Here is a 20,412-nt window from a genome sequence, read left to right as displayed (position 1 = left end):
TTGCATGCTGACTGTGTCACAATCGCATCTGCACACATGTATTCCCCCTCTAGGGGACACAGCTGACTCCAGTGGGTTCTAGTACAGGCTCTTGAGCTAGGCAGACCTGAACTCAAATACCAGCTTTGCAGTTTCTTAGTTACTTATTCCCTCTGAGCCTCAGTTTCCCCTGGAAAATGGGGACAATAACAGAACCTACTCTCTGGAGTTGTTGTTGCAATTATTATTATTATTCTATTTTTGAGACAGTTTTGTTCTGTCGCCCAGGCTGGAATGCAGTCATACGATCGCAGCTCACTGCAACCTCCACCTCCTGAGTTCAAGTGATTCTCCTGTCTCAGCCTCCCAAATGGCTGGGATTACAGGTGTGCACCATCACGCCTGGCTAATTTTTGTATTTTTAGTAGAGATGGGGTTTCACCATGTTGGTCAGGCTGGTCTCGAACTCCCGACCTCAATTGATCCACCCGCTTCAGCCTCCCAAAGTGCTGGGATTACAGGTGTGAGCCACTGCACCTGGCCTGCTGTTGCAATTAAATGACATAATGCACATAAAGAGTTCAGCATGGAGCCTTGCACAATGTCAGTAATGTGACTTATTGTGATGGTGACCGTTCAGGCAGGTTCATGGATGATTTTTCTTGATATCTCCTGAAACACCTAACACAGAGCCATATGCTGTCTGGATGGATTTGTATGGAGGTAGACATGTGCACTGCATAGGGAAGCCCTTTTCAACAGGCAGAGCAGCGCAACCTGGGCCTGGGCTGCCTCTGTAGGTCATGAGCTCCATGCATACAAGCAAAAGCAAGATGGCTACTTGGCCTACCAAACAGAGGCTGGAGATGCAGTGGTCAGAGCATGGTCTCTGAAGCCAGACACCTTGGGCTTGAAACCCAGCTCCCTTACTTACTCAAAGTGTGGCCTTAACTTAACAGGGCCTCAGTTTCCTCATCAATAATATGGGGAAATAATAGGAATAATAGGACCTACCCAAAGACTGTCATGAGAGTTAAATGAAAGAATACACATAAAGCAACAGAACATGCCTGGCACAGAGAGAGTAATTCAATGCACATTCGCTATTGTTATTATTGTTGGCATTTGCATTACTATAACTGAAGAGGGGAGTTACAGCCCCTTGCGGGCCTATGAGCTGTTACAACCTAGGGTTCCACTAATATCCTAGCATGTTCTCGTGGTCTGCCAACAGTCTTCTACTCCCCCTATGTCTGGTGCTAGCTGTGCCCCTACATTAGCTACATGGGTAGGCATCTGACCCACACCTGGCCACTCAGAATATTCCTATCCTCCCAGCAACAGTGACTGAACCACTCAGAGTCCTTCCCTTGGATTGACATACAGATTCTAGAAGAAAAAGAGTCTCCCTTTTCTGTTTGGATTGCTAAGCTGGGGCAGAGGACAGCTTAAAAGGGACAAATAAACAGTGATGGCAGAGAGAGTGTCAACCTGATTCCTCATTCTTCAGACCCATGAACTGCCCCAGGATCCATTAAAGTCATTTTTTGGTTTAAAGCCACTTTGAGTTGAGTTTTTGTCACTGGTTTCTGGAAAAAAGCCATGCCCAATTGTATAGACCCTAACTAAGATAAGGTCAGCGCTGGCCATGGGCAGGGCCAAGCAGAAGCCAGTATTATAATGACTCTTGTGTATGTGGCACCACCCCTATCATCTGGGTTGCAGTTGGGCAGTTTTCAAAGCCTGTTCTCAAGAATACCCTGACCCAGTGTCTTTAGACCCTGCTTCCTAGAGCCCTGGGAATTTGCAGAGGTATCTCCAAAAGCACCCAGGAAACTAAGAGCCATGAGGAGGGCAAAATTCTGGGGAAACTGCCCCAGAACCAGACAAGTTCTGCTATAAATGCTTACAGTATTGGGTTTCTGCTGTCCAAAAAGATTTGAAAAACTCTATTCTAATTGACACTTAGAAAAGCATTGAGAAGTAGCTAGGGCTGATGTGTTCATCTGAGTTCTATAGAAGGAGAAACGAGGGCTCAGAAAGGGGAAATCATGAGACCATTACTGTAGAGCAAGAATTTGAATGTGGGGCTCTAGACACACAGGCCAAACAGCTCCGACTGCACCCAGCTGCCTGTGAAAGTCTATTATCTCTCACATTTCCTGTCTCCTTCAGTAAACTGATGGTGGTTAATACCTAGAGTCTCATCTTTCTTGGCTCTGACTCCTACAGAATTGTCTGCCTCTGAGCTTCGCTCCTTGAAAGGCTTCAGGAAGCTTGAGGAATGTGTGGAATAAATGCATGAGCTGATCTCAACCTCCCCTTAACGGAGCCCCACCTTCCCTATGCGCACATACCTTGAGCTCCGCATCTCCCCACAAGTTTGCCCAAATGTCAGGGAAAGGCTGGGTAGGCTCCCTCCCGGGAACTCCTAATCCACCTCCTCTGTCCTGGCTGTGCTGTGGCTGCGGACAGAGGATTCCTTGTTCCCGGTGCTTCCTGCCCAGAGATCTCCACGGGGCCCCTGTAGGAAGGAGCCAAATCGCTCCTTTTAACTGAGCTAAAGCCACCCCCTATCCCCACCACCCCCAGGAGCAACATGCTCCCAGCTCTGCCCACCATTCATTCTACCTGTCCCAGCCTGGCTTGGCCACACTTCATTCCCCATAGTTCCTGCTCCCTACAGGTGCACACACATGTGTACACACACACACACACACACAAAAAAAAAAATGAAAAATTTCCCTAGGGGTACAAAGATACTTCACATCGAACCAAAATTAAAAACCAGAGGACTCCAGAATGGAAACATCACAGCCCTGGCAGTTGTGCCTTACTAGTAACATCACAGTGACATTTGCATGTTACTTCGAAATTTCCCAATCAATGTAACTCCATTGGCTGAGTTCCCTCTCTACTCCCTCGCCCTGCCAGAGTCACAGCACCTCCAAGCTGGGAAGAAGCTTTGACACGCCCCAGGTCAGTGGTTTCCAAAGTGTCTTCCATAAAGCCAAGAAAAGGTCAGTTGCATTGTCTGGGGGCTTCTGGGGTTGAGGAATTGGCCAGCCCCATGCCAACTTCAACACACACTGCAACCCCTTTAGTTGTTTTGTACATTGAGATTCTTTGGGGTGCAATGGAAAAGGAGAGTTCCCTCTGGAAAGTTTGAAAACAAATCATTTAGTCTGACCCTACTTTCCCCTATCCCCTGATGTTGACGCAACCCTGAGGCCAATAGAAAGGAAAGTCATATAGTAGTCAACGGGCAGGGCCAGGATGAAAACACTCTCTTCTGAATCTAGTCTATGACCTAGGAGTGGTGAAGCAAAGGCAGGCAAGGGCCATGGGGCCAGCTTCCAGGCCCAGCACTGTCCTTCACCAGCAATGGTGGCATGGATGAGCAATAGAGGCAAAGCCTGTTGTTGAATACAGAGCTTGATGAATATGCATTTCAGCCCCTACCCCAAAACAAGCCAAAACCAGGGAGGGCCCCCAGCACTGCCCCTGTTTTCAATGCCACCAGAAACAAAGCCTCACACTTCCCCAGCAGTCAAATATGTCAAAATTGAGAGCCCAAGGGCCTAGAAGACCTCTTTGTCCAACCTCAGTAGGAGAATAATAAGGCTGTGCCTCTAGAACACTCACCCCTCCTCTGTCCACACCAGCTGCCCAGGGGCAAGAACTTCTGTCAGTCAGGCACCTAGAGAGAGGAAACAGCATTAGCTCCTCAGAACAGGAGTTCATGAGCCCAGCATGTGCTGGAAATTGAGAGGCTGGCATTTGACTGTCTGAGGCACCTTAGGGAAGTTGCTGAACCTGTTAAACAAAAAGGCCTTGTGACAAGGCGGAAAGCAAAATAGAAAGTAACAAATATGCACCTGAAGCGGCGGCAGGGGCCAGGCAGTGAAGGACTTTGGAGGCCAAGGTGAAGATTCGCTCTTTATTGTAAGAGCAAAGAGAAACCACTGGCTTGCAGGGTAGAGGCTGGATGGAAGAGGGGCAGGGGAAGCTGTAGGAACACCAGTTAGGAGGTTGTTGTGATTATCCAGGGGAGATATGACAAGGGCCTAGGCTAGGGTGGTTGCAGAAGAGATAGAAAGAGGTGGACGGACTCAAGAGGTATTTAAGACGTGGTATCCCCAGAACTTGCTGGTGGACTAGACGTATGGGGAGGAAGGAAAGTGGGGGCCCCAATCTCCACGTTCCTCCTCAGGTGCCATGGTTATACCCCCTGCTGTCCACTTGGCCTTTCCTTGCCTTAGTCTCCCCGTCTGTGAAATAAATATGGTTGGAATCAGTGATCCCTCAGGGTCTTTCCTTTTCTTTTTTTTTTTTTTTTTTGAGACGGAGTCTCGCTCTGTCACCCAGGCTGGAGTGCAATGGCGCGATCTTGGCTCACTGCAACCTCCGTACACCAGGTTCAAACAACTCTCCTGTCTCAGCCTTCCAAGTAGCTGGGATTACAGGCATGTGCCACCATGCCCGGCTAATTTTTTGTATTTTTAGTAGAGACAAGGTTTCACCATGTTGGTCAAGCTGGTTTCAAACTCCTGACCTCAAGTGATCCACCCACCTTGGCCTCCCAAAGTGCTAGGATTACAGGCATGAGCTACCATGCCCGGCCTCCCTCGGGGTCTTTTTAGCATTCACACCCTGTTCTGGTGTAATTCACTCAGAGTATGTAAGTACATTTTCAATCCTCTTTGAGCTCCAACCACAGGTCAGGCTTAGTATGCAATGGAGCAGGAGACTTGGAGGGAGAAGCTACAGGCACCCTGGACTCACACACTCAGAACAGTCAGTCTCCAGGTGGGATGAGGTGTTCCTACTTCATGTAGAATACGAAAATCAGGTGAACAGGAAGAACGTACAGTGGTTTATGAGCTTAGGCTCTGGAGTCACTCAGACCTGGTTTGAATTCTGGTTCTAACACTTAACTAGCTATGTGGCCCAGGGCAAGTCATTTTACTTCCTCATTTGGAAAATAGGAGTAATAGTGTCTGCTTCCAGGGCTAATAGGGGGGACTAAATGAGATGACACCTGTGAACAGCTCAGCAAGGTACCTTATCACAACTGTCCAAGAGGTAGCAGCGCCATTCAAAGATGGGGAAACTGAGACCTAGAAGAATGAAATGACTCACTGAAGATGAGGCAGTGAATAAGTGGCAGAGCTGAGACCCCTACACTGGTGGCTGGGGTCTGGAACTCAGCTAAACCACTAGGTTGTACATATACCATTCCTGTTCCTGCTTTTCAGACGAGGAAGTTGAGGTCAAAAAAGAACAAGTGACTTGCCCAAGGTCACAGAGAGAATCAGAGATAGAAGAAGGATTTGAACTCAGGCCTCCTTGATGTAAAAGCTCATGGTCTTTCTGGGGATACCCAGAAAGTAGGTATGTGTGGATAGGCTTCAAATTTCAGGGCCCTTTAAACCTGGAATAGGGACAAATGCAAATTGAGGCCAATGGGGTGTGTGTGTGTGTGTGTGTGTGTGTGTAATGCAAACTGAGGCCAATAGGATGTGAGAGTGTGTGTGTGTAACAAATGCAAACTGGGGCCAATGGGTGTGAGTGTGTGTGTGTGCATGCGTGTGCAGCTACCTTGAGAGGAAACCAGGAGGAGCTGATGAAACAAAAGCCTCTTTCTCAGAAGCCTTCTCTGGGGACTGGGCAGGAGAGAAGGGCGCTGACAAGCAGGGCCGTCCATCCTGCTGGGGCTGAGCTGAAGGTTGGATCTAAGCAAACAGAATCAGTTCCAGCTTGGCCACCAACTTGCTATGTGATCAGCAGTTCTCTCTCTCTCTCTCTCTCTCTCTCTCTCTCTCTCTCTCTCTCTCTCTGTCTGTCTTTCTCATCTCTGTTTCTTCGACTTCAGAATGAGACTGTTGTACTAAACAATGTCAAGATCCTTTCCAGTTACAGAAGACTAATAATAACCATTCCTTACAAGCTCTGGATTTCTGGTCAGGCGCTGCTCCTACAACCTCGAATGGTGGCATCAGCTGACACCAATACCACCATGACAGGGGCAGGATGTCCTGCATTCAGGTTCCGGCTGTGTAGCCAGGTCACTTTCCCTTCACAGGCCTCAGTTTCCTCAATCTGTAAAATGGGAATTTGTCTTTGCCTGATGACTTGCAGAAAGGAATATCCAAGGAGCTACCCGAAAACCAAGCAATCTCTTGAGGTATCATACAAAGGTACGAGATGAGGTATCATACAAATCCCCATCCCAACTCCCACCCTCAAGCTATTTTAACTTCTTCCCCTCTGGCCAGTGTCCCTTGAGACACATGGAATAACTGAATATGAGCTGCTGGATGCAACAGTACTGTCGTGGCAACAGCCCCCACACTAACAGTAGTAGCAACCACCAAACAGCAAATATTTGATTGCTTGGGCATGCCAGGCACTGTGCTAAATACTCACTCAGATTATTTCTCAGGCCATCCCCTTAACCACCATTAGTCTCAGTTTGCAGATGAAAGGCTCAGGTTCAGCAAAGAGAAGTGCCCAAGGTCACACACACAGCAAGTGAAGGGCATGGACAGGATGAGGACCCAGACCAAGGTTTTTCATTTGCCATCAGAAGCCCTGATCTCATCCTCAAGGCTATGGGGCTGTCCAAGGTAACATTCCACCAAGGGGCAAGGCCCGGGCTGGGGTGAGGTGGGGAATATCCATCCTTCATTGACCTCCCAACCTTCCCCAAATAACTAGTCTTTATGTAGTCTTCTATTATTAATCGAATGTGTCCAGCTCAACTCCGTCTACAATGGTGTTGTCAAATAGAAATATAATGCAAGCCATGTATGTAATTTAAAAGTTTATAGTAGCTACATTTTATTTTATTTTATTTTATTTTTTGAGTCAGAGTCTCGCTCTGTCACCCAGGCTGGAGTGCAGACGCACGATCTTGGCTCACTACAGCCTCCGCCTCCCGCATTCAAGCAATTCTCATGCCTCAGCTTCCCAAATAGCTGGGGTTACAAGCACGCACCTCCATGCTTGGCTAATTTTTGTAATTTCAGTAGAGATAGGGTTTCTCCATGTTGCCCATGCTGGTCTCGAACTCCTGGTCTCAAGCGATCCACCTGCCTCGGCCTCCCAAAGTGCTAGGTTTACAGGTGTGAGCCATCGTGCCTGGCCTTAGTAGCTACATTTTAAAAAGTGCAAAGGAATGAGGGAAATTAATTTTCATAATATATTCATTTAACCCAATATATCTATCTCAACATATAATCAATGTAAAAAATACTACAGGCCTGGCTCGGTGGTTCAAGCCTGTAATCCCCACACTTCGGGAGGCTGAGGCGGAAGGATCTCTTGAGACCAGGGGTTCAAGACCAGCCTGGCCAACATAGCAAGACCTTGTCTCTACAAAAAATAAAAAAATTTAGTTGGGTGAGGTGACACATGCCTATAGTCCCAGCTACTAGCTGAAGTGGGAGGATCCCTTAAGTCCAGGAGTTCAGGGATTGCAGTGAGCTACGATCATGCCACTCACTTCAGCCTGTGCAACAGAGTGAGAATCTGTCTCTAAAAAAAAAATTAAAACTAAAATGAAAAAGACTACAGAGATATTTTACTTTTTAATACATCCTCTTCTAAATCCAATGTGTATTTTATACTTACAATACATCTTGATTCAGGTGCTAAATATTCATAAGATATTTAGATTCTCCTTGCCTTTACAATTTTTTTTTTTTTTTGAGACGGAGTCTCGCTCTGTCACCCAGGCTGGAGTGCAGTGGCTGGATCTCAGCTCGCTGCATGCTCCGCCTCCCGGGTTTACGCCATTCTCCTGCCTCAGCCTCCTGAGTAGCTGGGTCTACAGGCGCCCGCCACCTCGCCTGGCTAGTTTTTTGTATTTTTTAGTAGAGACGGGGTTTCACCGTGTTAGCCAGGATGGTCTCGATCTCCTGACCTCGTGATCCGCCCGTCTCGGCCTCCCAAAGTGCTGGAATTACAGGCTTAAGCCTTTACAATTTATTTTATTTTATTTTATTTTATTTTATTTTATTTTATTTTATTTTTGAGATGGAGTCTCACTCTGTCACCCAGGCTAGAGTGCAGTGGTACGATCTCAGCTCACTGCAATCTTCGCCTCCCGGATTCCAGCGATTCTCCTGCCTCAGCCTCCTGAGTAGCTGGAATTACAGGTGTGCACCACCACACCCGGCTAATTTTTGTATTTTTAGTAGAGATGAGGTTTCACCATGTTGGCCAGGCTGGTCTCGAACTCCTGACCTCAAGTGATCTGCCCACCTTGGCCTCCCAAAGGGCTGGGATTACAGGCGTGAGCCACCGCGCCCAGCCACCTTTATGATTTAAAAAAAAAAAAAAGGCGTCAGGTGCGGTGGCTCATACCTGTAATCCCAGCACTTTGGGAGGCCAAGGCGGGTAGATCACGAGGTCAGGAGATCGAGACCATCCTGGCTAACATGGTGAAACTTCATCTCTACTAAAAATAAAAAAAAATTAGCCGGGCGTGGTGACGGGCGCCTGTAGTCCCAGCTACTCAAGAGGCTGAGGCAGGAGAATGGCATGAACCCGTGAGGCGGAGCTTGCAATAAGCTGAGATCGTGCCATTGCACTCCAGCCTAGACAACTGAGCAAGACTCCGTCTCGGGGGGGCAAAAAAAAAAGGTATATTCACAAATCTAGGTTTCCAAACATGTATAGTTTGTCAATAAATAAATGGAGCATTCTTTTAAAATGTTAAATTAGCTAAAATCAAATAAAATTAAATATTAAATGAAATTTAAAATTCGGCTGGGCGTGGTGGCTCATGCCTGTAATCCTTTGGGATTACTTTGCCCTAGCTCAGGAGTTTGAGACCAGCCCAGAAAACATGGTGGAACCCCGTCTCTACTAAAAATACAAAAAATTAGCCAGGCATGGTGGGGCATGCCTGTAGTCCCAACTATTCTGGAGGCTGAGGCAGGAGAATCACTTCAGCCTGGGAGATGGACGTTGCAATGAGCCAAGATTGTGCCACTGCACTCCAGCCTGGGCGATAGAGTTCAAAAAGTTCAGTTCCTCGGTGGTCCTAGCCACATTGTACATGTCCACTAGTCACATGTGACTAAGGCTGCTGTATGGGGCAGCTGCAGCTCTGCAGTCAAGTCCTTGAGGGCCTGGGCTGATGGCCTCCTTGGCCCTAGCCCAGAGCTAAGCCTCGGAGGTAAAGTTGACATACCTCTGTGAGCTTACCTCTGAATAGAATGGCATCTACTCATTTAACAAAACCTTACTGAACCTAATATTAATATTTACCTCTGGTGCCTACACAGTGATGGTGACAATGGGATCTGAGTACCCCGTATCCTTCACTGACTCCTCAAACCCCCCCAAATAGGAACTCCTGTAGTGTTCAGAGGATGAGGCTGTGGCTCACAGAGGTAAGTCACCTGCACAAAGTCACCCAGCTTTGACTAGGCCCGCTGACTCGGAAACCTGAGCTCTGTCCCTAAACTTTGGCAGGGGCCTACCCTGAGGCTCAGTCTTCTAGAAGAAGGAATAAGCCTTTGCCACTATTCTCAGGGTGCCCATATCTCCCAGTCTGTTGGCAGAGAATGGCCCAGAATAAGAAACTCAGTGAAGAGGACAAAAGGGAAGGAGAGCAGGACAATGGCATAGCATGGGCTGCACTGGCAGTGGTCCTGTGTGTAGGGCTTAGGCCACTGTGACACCATCCTTAGCTCCCCCACCCACACCCAGCAGAAGGCAAAGCCAGCAAGGTCCACTGGCTGCCTGGCCTCTGGGCAGGTCTCCAGGGCTAGACACCCTGCCCTCCCCCACACCTCCCCTAAGAGCACTCACCCAGAGGCCCTTGGACTAAGGCCAGAGCCAGTGCTCACCTCCCAGGGACACCTTAGCTGGAGGCAGGGGAAAGGGCCAGATGGCAGCCTGCCCCCTGGGGAGGAGGGGAGGAGAGGGCCCTGGAAGCAGATTCCAGAGTAGGGAAAAGGTGGCAGGTACCAGCCAGAAAAACCTGGGTGACTCCACCCCTCCCCTAGGGTGCAGCCCCACTCCCACCAGCCCAGCAGAGTGAAACTCTCACCAGCTATTAGGTTTAACAATTAACTCTGACTGGTTTTCATTTAGGAAGGAGGTAGTTTCAACAAGAACCATCTGGGGCTAGGGCATTTGCAAGGGGATAGAAGCTGAGAAGAAGGAGTGACTCATGTAAAGGGAGAGAGAAGTGGCCAGTGGCCCCCTCCCCTCCTCCTTCCCATCCTTCCCTGGCAATGTGGGATAGCCCTCTGTGCCAAGGAGTGATGGCATAAGTTCCATGAAATCAAGGGCAGTGCCTGGCACATAGTGGTGCTCAATAAATATTTTTCATCAACAAATTAAGCGGGGTGGGTAAAGTAGAAGAAAACAGTCCTGCTCGATGGGCAGATTGATGGAGGGGAAGTGAAAGGAAGTGAAAGATGACTTGCCCTGGGCTGAGTACTTCCTTCACCCCTTTGACCCCAGGATCTCACAAAAACTGGAATGGTTGCCACCCAGGGCATGCCAGAGACGTGGCTTTGAAGTCCTCCAGCCCTGGATGCCACTCCTGACTCCATTCTTCCTAGCTCTGACCTTGGGAGTCCTGGTTTCTTCCCTTGCAATGGAGGTGATACCTCTACAGTCCAGGGCTGTACAGAGCCAGGCCCACAGACGCTAGGGTGCCTCTTCTGTTCTCATCTAGTCATATCTCTTGCTGCTTGGCAACAGCCTCCTCTTCTCAAGCCACCCCCTGATTTCCCCCACATCCCAATATTCCCCTGGCTCCCACCTATGTGGCCCTTTCTCCTTTTCCGGAAGGAAAGCCTGGAATGATGACGGCTCTGGCCCACTCACATCCCACTCACCTGGGATCACGCACACACCCTAGCAACAGACTGCTCCCAGCTTGACGTTTGCTTGTCACGTACATCTTTCATGGGTTCTCCGGCCCCCTCCTCACCCTAACACAGGCCTAGGTCCACAGTCCATCCACAGCGCGCAGGGCCAGTTCACTAGGTGTTCTTGGGTGCCATCTCCTCCTCCCAGGCCTCTGCTTCCCACCTGCATGGTGTGGCATGAGGGAGGTGGATTCAGAGATCACTTCTGCTAGTGGGCTCTGACATATAGAGATTCTGACATTTCTGGAGTCATTTTGTACTTTAACTTCAGACATCAATGTTCAAATCCCAATCTTGGCCAGATAAACAGGCAGCCCTGCAGAAGCCCGGAACTGAAGCCCACCTCACCATTCTTAGCACAAGCCTGGGCAGAGGGACAATGTCCCCCCACCTCCCTGGTCCCCACTTCCTCTGCCATAAAGCCTCCCTCTTCTACGCTACCTTCCCGCAGTCTCTCTCTCACTCTCAATGGCGGCACCATGAGTCATCACTCCCCCAAATTCTTCTTGGCAAAACAAAGCTTGAAGCTCCTGCTCCATCCGGGGTGCCGACCCTATGCCCCTTCTGCACGGAGATTCTAACTCTGCTTCTGCTCTGCTGTTTCCCACATCCTTCCTAAAACTCTCCAAATATGCACCCCACTTCCCCATTCTCCACAGGGAATATGGGCCTCCTCCCAGACTGTCATTGCCCTTCCTGCTTCATGCCCTTCTGGCTCAAATGTCACCTCTAGCCTGGCATCTACACTAATGACTCACCCCTCAACTCACTCAGCCACATCTCTGCCAGACACTGACTTCTTGTACTAGAGTCTTACTGCCTCATTTGACCTTAAGACCCTGGAGACCAAGGAACTCCTGTCATTATTATTATTATTTTTTATCTCTCACCTTGGCCCCCGCAGCACAATGCTCAGAACGTAGTAGATGTTTGTTGAAACAATGGTAATAACTATTAACCAAAAAATAATAAATCATAATCATTTATTAGCTTTTTGTTCTTTGCCATGCTTTTATCAGCATTGTACACAAAGCACTTCAGTTAATTCTCCCAAGCCCCCAATAGACTTGTCATCCCTACCTCTTTGTTTTAAACTGAGAAAATTAAGGCTCAGAGAGGGGAAATGATCTACTTAAGGTTACACAGCCCAGAAATGGCAGAATCAAGATTGGAATTTAAGTTCTTACTCATTGCCCTACTTGGCCTCCCTTCAGTCCACAAATAGAGGGAGGGGCCATGTGAGAAACCATGGCCTGCCAGTGGCATGGGCCATAGGGGCTGTAGAGAGGCCAGCTCAGCCCAGAGCTGGATGCAGATTCTGCAAACTTAGTAAGCCTCAATTAAGCACTTGTTCTGTGCACAGCCCCATGCTAGGTGCTGGGAAGCAAAGAATAAGACATAAGACATCCCAGTGCTCACAACCTGGTGGAAGAAAACAGCCACCTCCCTGGATAAAGCTAAGACCAAACAGAACTCATCCCCCAGAGGGGAACAGATAAGGTACTAAGGGAGTGCAGAGGAGTTAAAGACAAATTTCATCTTGGGGTGAGGGGGAGGGCTTACAAGGTTTTGTAGGACATAGGCTGGCATCTGAGCTGAGCCTTGAAAAGGCAGACAGGATTTCAACAGTGATTGGGGAATGATGGGGGTGGCATTCTTGGCAGGGAGGAACAGAGGGAGCTGGGGCAAAGACATAGGAAGCACTGGGCATGTCCCAGGAGCCTCAGAAAATTAGTTCTCGCAGCCCTCCCCTTGGCATTGACCCATATGTCCAGCTCTGAACAGAGGCCACCTTCAGCTTCCCCAGATTCATGGGCACCTTGCTCACTTATGGTGAGTGGGGATGGAAAAGGAGAAAGGGCTTGAGCATTTGGGCATGTGGTCCGACAGAAGGGATTCAAGGGGCCAGAATGCAGGCTATGTCCAGAATCTCTGAAGGTGGAAGATGCTTAAGAGGAAGGTCCCCCCAGTGGTGGGTGAAGCCAGGAAGGAGCAAGGAAAAGGACAGAGAACTTGGACTGGGCAGCAGGAGACCTGACTTCCAGAACCACAGATCAAAGCTGCATGAAACTTTGGGATTATCCTGTCCAACCCCCATTTTACAGCTGGGAAAACTGAGGCCCAGACAGAGGGACAGGTCTACAGTCTCTGACCACCTTCACAGCAAAGCCAACAATGTGCTGAGAGGCATGAGAGACCAGCCCTCTCCACCCAGCTCTGCCATTGGCTCCCTGGTGACCTTTCTCTAGACATTAGGCTCCAACTCCATAAAACAACCCTGAAGCCAGCAGTTCTAAAGTTTTATGGGTTGTGACTCCAAGACAGATGGTGCCTGTGGATCCTCTCCTGGGGACAATGCACACTCTTAACATTGTGCATGCCATTTCAGAAGTTCATGAACATCTGAGACCAGCCTTCTACAAGGGCAATCTGAGAACCATCTGTGTCCCAATCATCTCCATGGGGAGTCTGTTACAGCAGGCTGCTTCCGGGGCCCCACCTCAGATCTGACCACCCCACAACCCGCCAGCATATGGAGCAGCTGGGTTTGAATCTCTTGGGTGAGTCCTGGAAAAAGAGTGTTGGGGTTTTTTTGTTGTTGTTTTTGTTTTGTTTTGTTTTGAGACAGTCTCACTCTGTCACCCAGGCTGGAGTGTAATGGCATGATCTCAGTTTACTGCAACCTCCACCTCCCAGGTTCAAGCAATTCTCCTGCTTCATCCTCCCTAGTAGCTGGAATTATAGGTACATGCCGCCATGCCCAGCTAATTTTTGTATTTTTAGTAGAGATGGGGTTTCACCATGTCAGGCTGGTCTCAAATCCCTGACCTCAGGTGATCCACCTGCCTCAGCCTCCCAAAGTGCTGGGATTACAGGCATGAGCCATGGCACCCGGGTTTTGTTTTGTTTTTTAGCATGCTCACCTTTGCTGCTCTTAGGGGGAAGAAAGTTTGAGAAGCCCAGCCTTAGGGAACCCTAGAAGGGAGGCGGACAGGGTGGGGTGCTAAGCCACTCCACCTTTTAGCTGTTTCACAAATTGAACTTCTGCTTCCTTGTCTATGAAGAGTGGCTCTGCAGATAGAAGCTTCAAAGCCACCACTCCTTCACCAAGGTCCCTTCTGACTGAGCCACCTGCTCAGGCAGGCAGGTGGCTGGGCTGGGCCAGGCTGACCAACATAATGGTCTCAGTTGGGGTGGGTGGAGGCTGAGCAAGCTGACTGCAGCTGCCTAGATTCCTGAGTGACACTCTGAGACCAGCAGCCCTGCCTGGGAGGGAGTCTGGACTCCTGGGCTGCACTTGGGGTGAGAGCAGGTTTCCTATTCCTCCCTCTCTCCAGGCCGCCCCCCTCTGGCCCTCAGGCCAGCTACTTCTTTCTCTCTTCTGGTGGATGTATACCTCTGAACCTGGGTCTCCTGGTTCCAGTCTCTATCTCCCTCCCCACTTCTTCCAGAGTTCCACCCGTCACTGAGCCTGCAGCATATCCAAGCTCCCAAGCACCCTTCTGAGGAGACAAAAGTAATGCTCTTTGCAGATGATATGCTTCTTTAAGTGGAAGACTTGATTCAATGAAAAATCGAGGTGGCCAGTGACAAAACAATAACTAGGAAAAAAGGCAAGTACCTTCAGATAGGCCCTGTCACCACCCCTGGCACTGATGCAGTGTCTCTCCTACAGGTGGGCAGCTGCCTAGAACCAGATGGGCTCAGAGCCCTGGCGGGCCCCAAGGCTGATGCTGTAGAAAGGCCAGTCCCGGAGGTGCTGGCAGAGTGCAGGCCTGGGAGGGAAGATTCCTGGATTAGAAGTCCTGCTCTGAGAGTCAAGAATTTGTTCTCCTAATTTGAGCAAATGCATGCCCCTCTGTGACCCCTAAATGCTCCTGCAGGCCCCATCACAGGGAGTATAGGAAAGACTCAAGAGCACCGGTGGGCTTCGGACAGATCTAGATTGAAATCCCAGCTGTGCCACTTGCTGGCTGAGGACTATGTAGGCCTTGGGCAAGTTATTTAGCCTCCTGTAATACGATGGGGATCATCATCTCTGCCTCGCTTGGTAGTTGTAAGGATTAAAAGACATAAGGCATGTAAAGTGCTTAGCACAGGGCCTGGCACACAGTAAGCCAATAAACATATAAGTCACCACAGTGAGCCTCTTATGAGGAAGACTCTAGACTTTCTAATTCTAGGTGGCCTCAAGCAAACCCAAAACCACCCACCTTAAGTGGGCCTGGAGACTATCTTTAGACCTCTAATCTGGAGACAAGGTGGGGAGAGGGAAGGGGAGAAAGCAGACTGAAGGAAGAGAGCAAACTGAGAAGAGGAGGGAGGAAAGGAAAGAAGAATCAAGGGGCCAAGGAGGGTCCTGGCTTCCCCAGTGTGGGGGGAAAGGAAGATGACTTGCCAGAAACTGCCAGGACAGTATAAGCCCTCTCTCTTTTCCAGAGCCTTCCCTAGACCCACTAAGGCAAGGCTTAGAGGGACAGGACCTGTGGAGAAATGCCACCCTGGCTGTCAATAGGGACACTGAAGCCTTGGGTTACATCTAGACTCCAGAGCCCCGCATGGTGGCCCTCCCACCAGAGTAGGCAGAGATAGCCATAGCCAGAATGATAACAGAACAACCCGCCCATTCAGCCTGCTCACTCAGAGCCCAGGGACTCCTTTCTTGGGGTTCTAATTCTGACTTAGCAGAACACTCTCCTGTTGCATCCTCACCTCCTGAACATGTGCAGAGCCCACTCCAGGCCTCTATCTGCCCTGAGCTCCTGCTTCTGGGCCTAAAGTTGCAACTAGGGAAAAAGCACTGTTCAGACTGAAGACAGGAGCCACAGATAAGGTGTTCCAATTGCCACTGACCAACTGTGTGACTTTGCGGGTGTCACTTTTTCTCCCTGAGCATCAGTTTCCCTCCTCAGGCTAATGAGGGCAATGGCAAGGACCATCTCTAAGGTCCTCCCAACTCGGACAGAGGCGACACTTCATGGGACACCTCTGAGCACAAACAGGCAAAGAGGACCTGTCTCAGGAGAAGAGCAGGCTGGGCTGGGCTCTGAGGAGAATGCAGTGGATATGGCAATGGCCAAGGGTTATTATGATGATGATTATTATAATTAAAAATCACAGCTACAAGCCCTTAAGCAATTTACAAAGAGCTTTCTCATTATCTCCTGGGATCGCAATTTGGTGAAGTAGGCAGGGCTAGATGATGATTATTCACATTTGATAGATGAGGAAAGTGAAGCAAGATTAGGTGACTTGTCTAAGCTCCTAAAGAAGGGAGAGCTGGAAAGGAAGTAGTTATTGAGTGCCTACTGTGTACTACCTCATTAGGCATGCTCATATCTGTTATTTTGATCAAGTCTCACGATCATGACACTACTGTAGGTGCTACTGTCCTCATTTCTTTTTTTCTTTTTCTTTTTTTTTTTTTTTTTTTTGAGACGGAGTCTCGCTCTGTCGCCCAGGATGGAGCGCAGTGACCGGATCTCGGTTCAAAGCAAGCTCCACCTCCCGGGTTTACGCCATTCTCCTGCCTCAGCCTCCCGAGTAGCTGGGACTACAGGCGCCCGCCACCTCGCCCGGCTAGTTTTTTTGTATTTTTTTTAGTAGAGACGGGGTTTCACCGTGTTAGCCAGGATGGTCTCGATCTCCTGACCTCGTGATCCGCCCGTCTCGGCCTCCCAAAGTGCTGGGATTACAGGCTTGAGCCACCACGCCCGGCCCTTTTTTTCTTTTTTTTGAGATGGAGTCTTGCTCTGTCACCCAGGCTGGAGCGCAGTGGCATAATCTCGGCTCATTGCAGTGTCCACCTCCCAGGTTCAAGTGATTCTTCTGCCTCAGCCTCCTGAGTAGCTGGTATTACAGGTACCCGCCACCACGCCTGGCTAATTTTTGTATTTTTAGTAGAGACGGAGTTTCACCATGTTGGCCAGGTTGGTCTCGAACTCCTGACCTCAGGAATGATCCGCCTCAGATCACTCAAATTTGAAATGCAAATCTGATTAGGTGATCCGCCCACCTTGGCCTCCCAAAGTGCTGGGATTACAGGCATGAGCCACCATGCCCAGCTTACTGTCCCCATTTCATAGAGGCTCCACTGCAAAGCCTAAATTTGGACATAGCCTTCTGGAACTAAAAGGTATGCACTCCTCCCCATCTTCCTGCATGTACCGGGTTGAACAGTGTCCCCTCCCCACCCAAATTTATGTCTACCTAAAACTTCATAATGTGACCATATTTGGAAATAGGGTCTTTGCAGATGCAATTACTCAAGTTCAAATGAGGTCATACTGGACTAGGGTGGGTTCTAAATCCCATATGACTGGTGTCCTTATAAGAGGAAATGAAACAGAGAGAAAGCCACGTGACGACAGAGGCAGATGCAGCTGCAAGCCAAGAAATGCCAAAGATTGCTGGCAACCACCAGAAGCTACGAGAAAGGCAGGAAACAGATTGCCCCAGAACCTCCAGAAGGAGCCAACCTTGCTGACACCTGGATTTCAGACTTCTAGCCTCCACAAGTGGGGGAGTAAATGTCTGTGCTTCAAAGGTATCTGGTTTGTGTGCTTCATGACAGCACCCCTAGGAAGTTAATATACTGTGCATCCTTTGAGTAGCAGACCTAGGATCCTCAAACTCTGTTTTTCAGATTCCCACTCATTAGGCAGCTTTAGAGGTTAAAGAGGACCCGGAGGCTCCTAATGAGAAGTCACTCTCACCTCTCCTGCACCTTCCAGGCCCAGGCTGTCCTGAAAACAGGCTGAAGACAGGCTTACAGAGGAAAAAGCTTCCTAGAACATCCTCTTCTAGGTCTCTATCCACCCCAGTGGGGCCTCTCATTGAGCTTGTTTAGCAGCCTCTGGGCCCAGGTCTCCAGGTCAACAGTCCTCCCCTTCCTCCCAGATCAACCATCCTCTGTCACCACCTGGAGAGCTGTGTTTTTGAAATGCAAATCTGATCCTTCTTGGTTGACTTGCTCCTCTTCCCTAGCTCCCCGCCATCTGTAGGACTTGGTCAGGTTCTTTGGCCTAAGCTAGATCTGCCCCCAATCTTCCTCTCAGCTTTATCTCCAGCCATTCACTCCTCCACCCTCATTCCCGCCACTCACCACCTCCTATTCTAACTATGTGGAACTATTTGGGGTTCCCCTAAGAAGCCATTCTGCCTTTGCACATGCTATTCCAAACACCCAGATGGTAAAATCCAGCCCAAACACCATCTCTCTCCTCCAGGAAGCCTTTTCCTCCATAAGCAGCCACACCCTGGCAGTTTGTACACTGTCCTTGCAGTGGTATTGCATCTTTACATATCTGCTCCCACCCCCAGCCTGTGAATACTGCTGGATTCATTTCTGTTTTTGTAGGCCTAGGGCCCAATACAAAGGCCTTCAAGAATGTTGAGCTGAATTGTGGAGTAGCAATAATGGTCATAATAGTTGACATTTATCAAATGTTTCTTATGCAATCACATTATGCTAGGCATTCCAAGGATGTTATCTCATTTAATTCTCAAAACAATCCTATGAAACAGATACTAGTACTGGTCCTGTTTTACAAGTAAGGAAATGAGGAGATGGAATCACTTGCCTTAGTCCCCCCAGCTAGTACATGGCAAACCCCGAATGACTCCAGAGCCAGTGCTAGTAACCACTACCAAGTATGCCATCCATCCCAATACCTTCATTTTACAGAGGAGGACACGTGCCAAAAGGGGAAAGTGATTGGCCCTCAGTCACATAACAAGGCATGGACCCAGATATTTGGATTCCTCTTCCAATATTTTTCCTCTTTTCATTCCAGTACAATCCTAATCCAGGAGGACACAGAACCCAAGCTAGGCTGTGTCTCCTGAGGAGCTTCCACCTGCCTCCACTAGAGCAGAGCCCAGCATGGGCCTGGACCCACTGTGAGTGCTCAGATCTACGGCCACAAGATGGGAGATGCAGCAGTAAAAAAGACAGGTAAATCAACTTGAGAAAAGGCCTGCTTGGATTATAGATTGTCTGGGCTTGAAACGAAACTTTGGGTATCATTTAGTGCCATCTGCCATTTTATAAATTAATTCAGTTTGATAAGCTTATTGAACACAAATCATAAGTCAGGCACTGTGTGGGACACTAAGAAGACTAGTAAGCAAGTTCCTGCCCACATGGCATTTACAGTCTAGTAAAGGGACACTCAAACAACAATTACAAATTCTCACAAGCCCTATGAGACACAGAGAGCTCTAAGAATGTGTAACAGGGAAAACTCACTTGGCCTAGAGAGTTGGCAAAGGCCCCCTGAGAAAGTGACTACTGAGCTGAAATATGAAGAGTGGGAGTTAATCAAGATGAGAAGCAGGGGAAGAGTGTGCTAGACAAAGGGAATAGGATGTGCAAAATCCCAGAAGCAAAAGAGCTCATGGTGCCTAGATGAACTAAAAGGCCAAAGTAGCTGTTGTCCAGAGAAGTGCGCAGGAACTGGATGCTGAAGGGCCTCAGAGATCAAAGTAAGAACTGGAGAAACTGAGCAGATCAGGGAAACCCCTCGCTCAGAACCTGGTCCACAGCACACTGTCAAAGAGTCATTGCATTAGTCACTGAAGGAGAGACTTGTCCAAGATCACAAGACCTGGGACTTGAAAGCAGAATTCCTACCTACCAGGTGGGGCCTGAGGGCTATTTCAGGCACCTATGTGAGGGTCAGGGGAGACTTTCCAAGTGTTTCAATTAATAGATGTTTCCAGCCGGGCGCAGTGGCTCATGCCTGTAATCCCAGCACTTTGGGAGGCCGAGCCGGGTGGATCACCTGAGGTCGGGAGTTCGACACCAGCCCGACCAACATGGAGAAATCCCGTCTCTACGAAAAATACAGAATTAGCCAGGTGTGGTGGCACATGCCTATAATCCCAGCCACTACGGAGGCTGGGGCAGGAGAATTGCTTGAACCTGGGAGGCAGAGGTTCCAGTGAGCCGAGATCGTGCCATTGCACTACAGCCTGGGCAACAAGAGTGAAACTCCGTCTCAAAAAAAAAAAAAAAAAAATAGATGTTTCCTGGCTCCCTGTCTCCACCTCTCTTGAGCTTCAGAGTAAATAAGAACTACCTGTGTTTGTTAAAACATAGATTGCTGGGCCACACCTCCAGAATTATCAATTCCTAGGTCTGGCATGAGAACCAAGAAATTGCATTTCTTTTTTTTTTTTTTTTTTTTTTTTTTTTGAGATGGAGTCTCGCTCTGTCACCCAGGCTGGAGTGCAGTGACGCGATCTCGGCTCACTGCAACCTCTGCCTCCTGGGTTCAAGCGATTCTCCTGCCTCAGCCTCCCAAATAGCTGGGATTACAGGCATGCACCACCACGCCCGGCTAATTTTTGTATTTTTAGTAGAGATGGGGTTTCACCGTATTGGCCAGGCTGGTCTTGAACTCCTGACCTCAGGTGATCCATATGCCTCGCTTCCCAAAGTGCTGGGATTACAGGTGTGAGCCACCATGCCCGGCCAAGAAATTGCATTTCTAACAAACTCCCAGGTGACCCTGCTGCTGTTGATGAGGTG

General features: G+C 49.0%; 1 protein-coding gene across 18 annotated transcripts in view; it reads right to left on the bottom strand.

The window, feature by feature from the left end:
- Positions 1-20,412, bottom strand: part of EPB41L1 (erythrocyte membrane protein band 4.1 like 1) — a 164,808-nt gene that overhangs the window by 115,569 nt on the left and 28,827 nt on the right. For 16 of the 18 annotated variants that reach the window (XM_021921095.2, XM_021921096.2, XM_031656722.1 and 13 more), the window contains one exon: positions 3,625-3,679. The gene's annotated coding sequence lies outside the window, so the exon portion shown is untranslated. Of the gene's footprint in view, positions 1-3,624; positions 3,680-10,844; positions 11,721-20,412 lie in introns of those variants that run through there. The other 2 variants (XM_031656719.1, XM_009216190.4) reach the window with 1 other exon arrangement.

This window comes from Papio anubis, chromosome 16 (assembly GCF_008728515.1).
Source record: "Papio anubis isolate 15944 chromosome 16, Panubis1.0, whole genome shotgun sequence".
In the NCBI taxonomy this organism is placed as follows: Eukaryota; Metazoa; Chordata; class Mammalia; order Primates; family Cercopithecidae; genus Papio; species Papio anubis.
The sequence above is the reverse complement of the archived record's forward strand: the minus strand, read 5'-3'. Positions and strand labels throughout refer to the sequence as shown.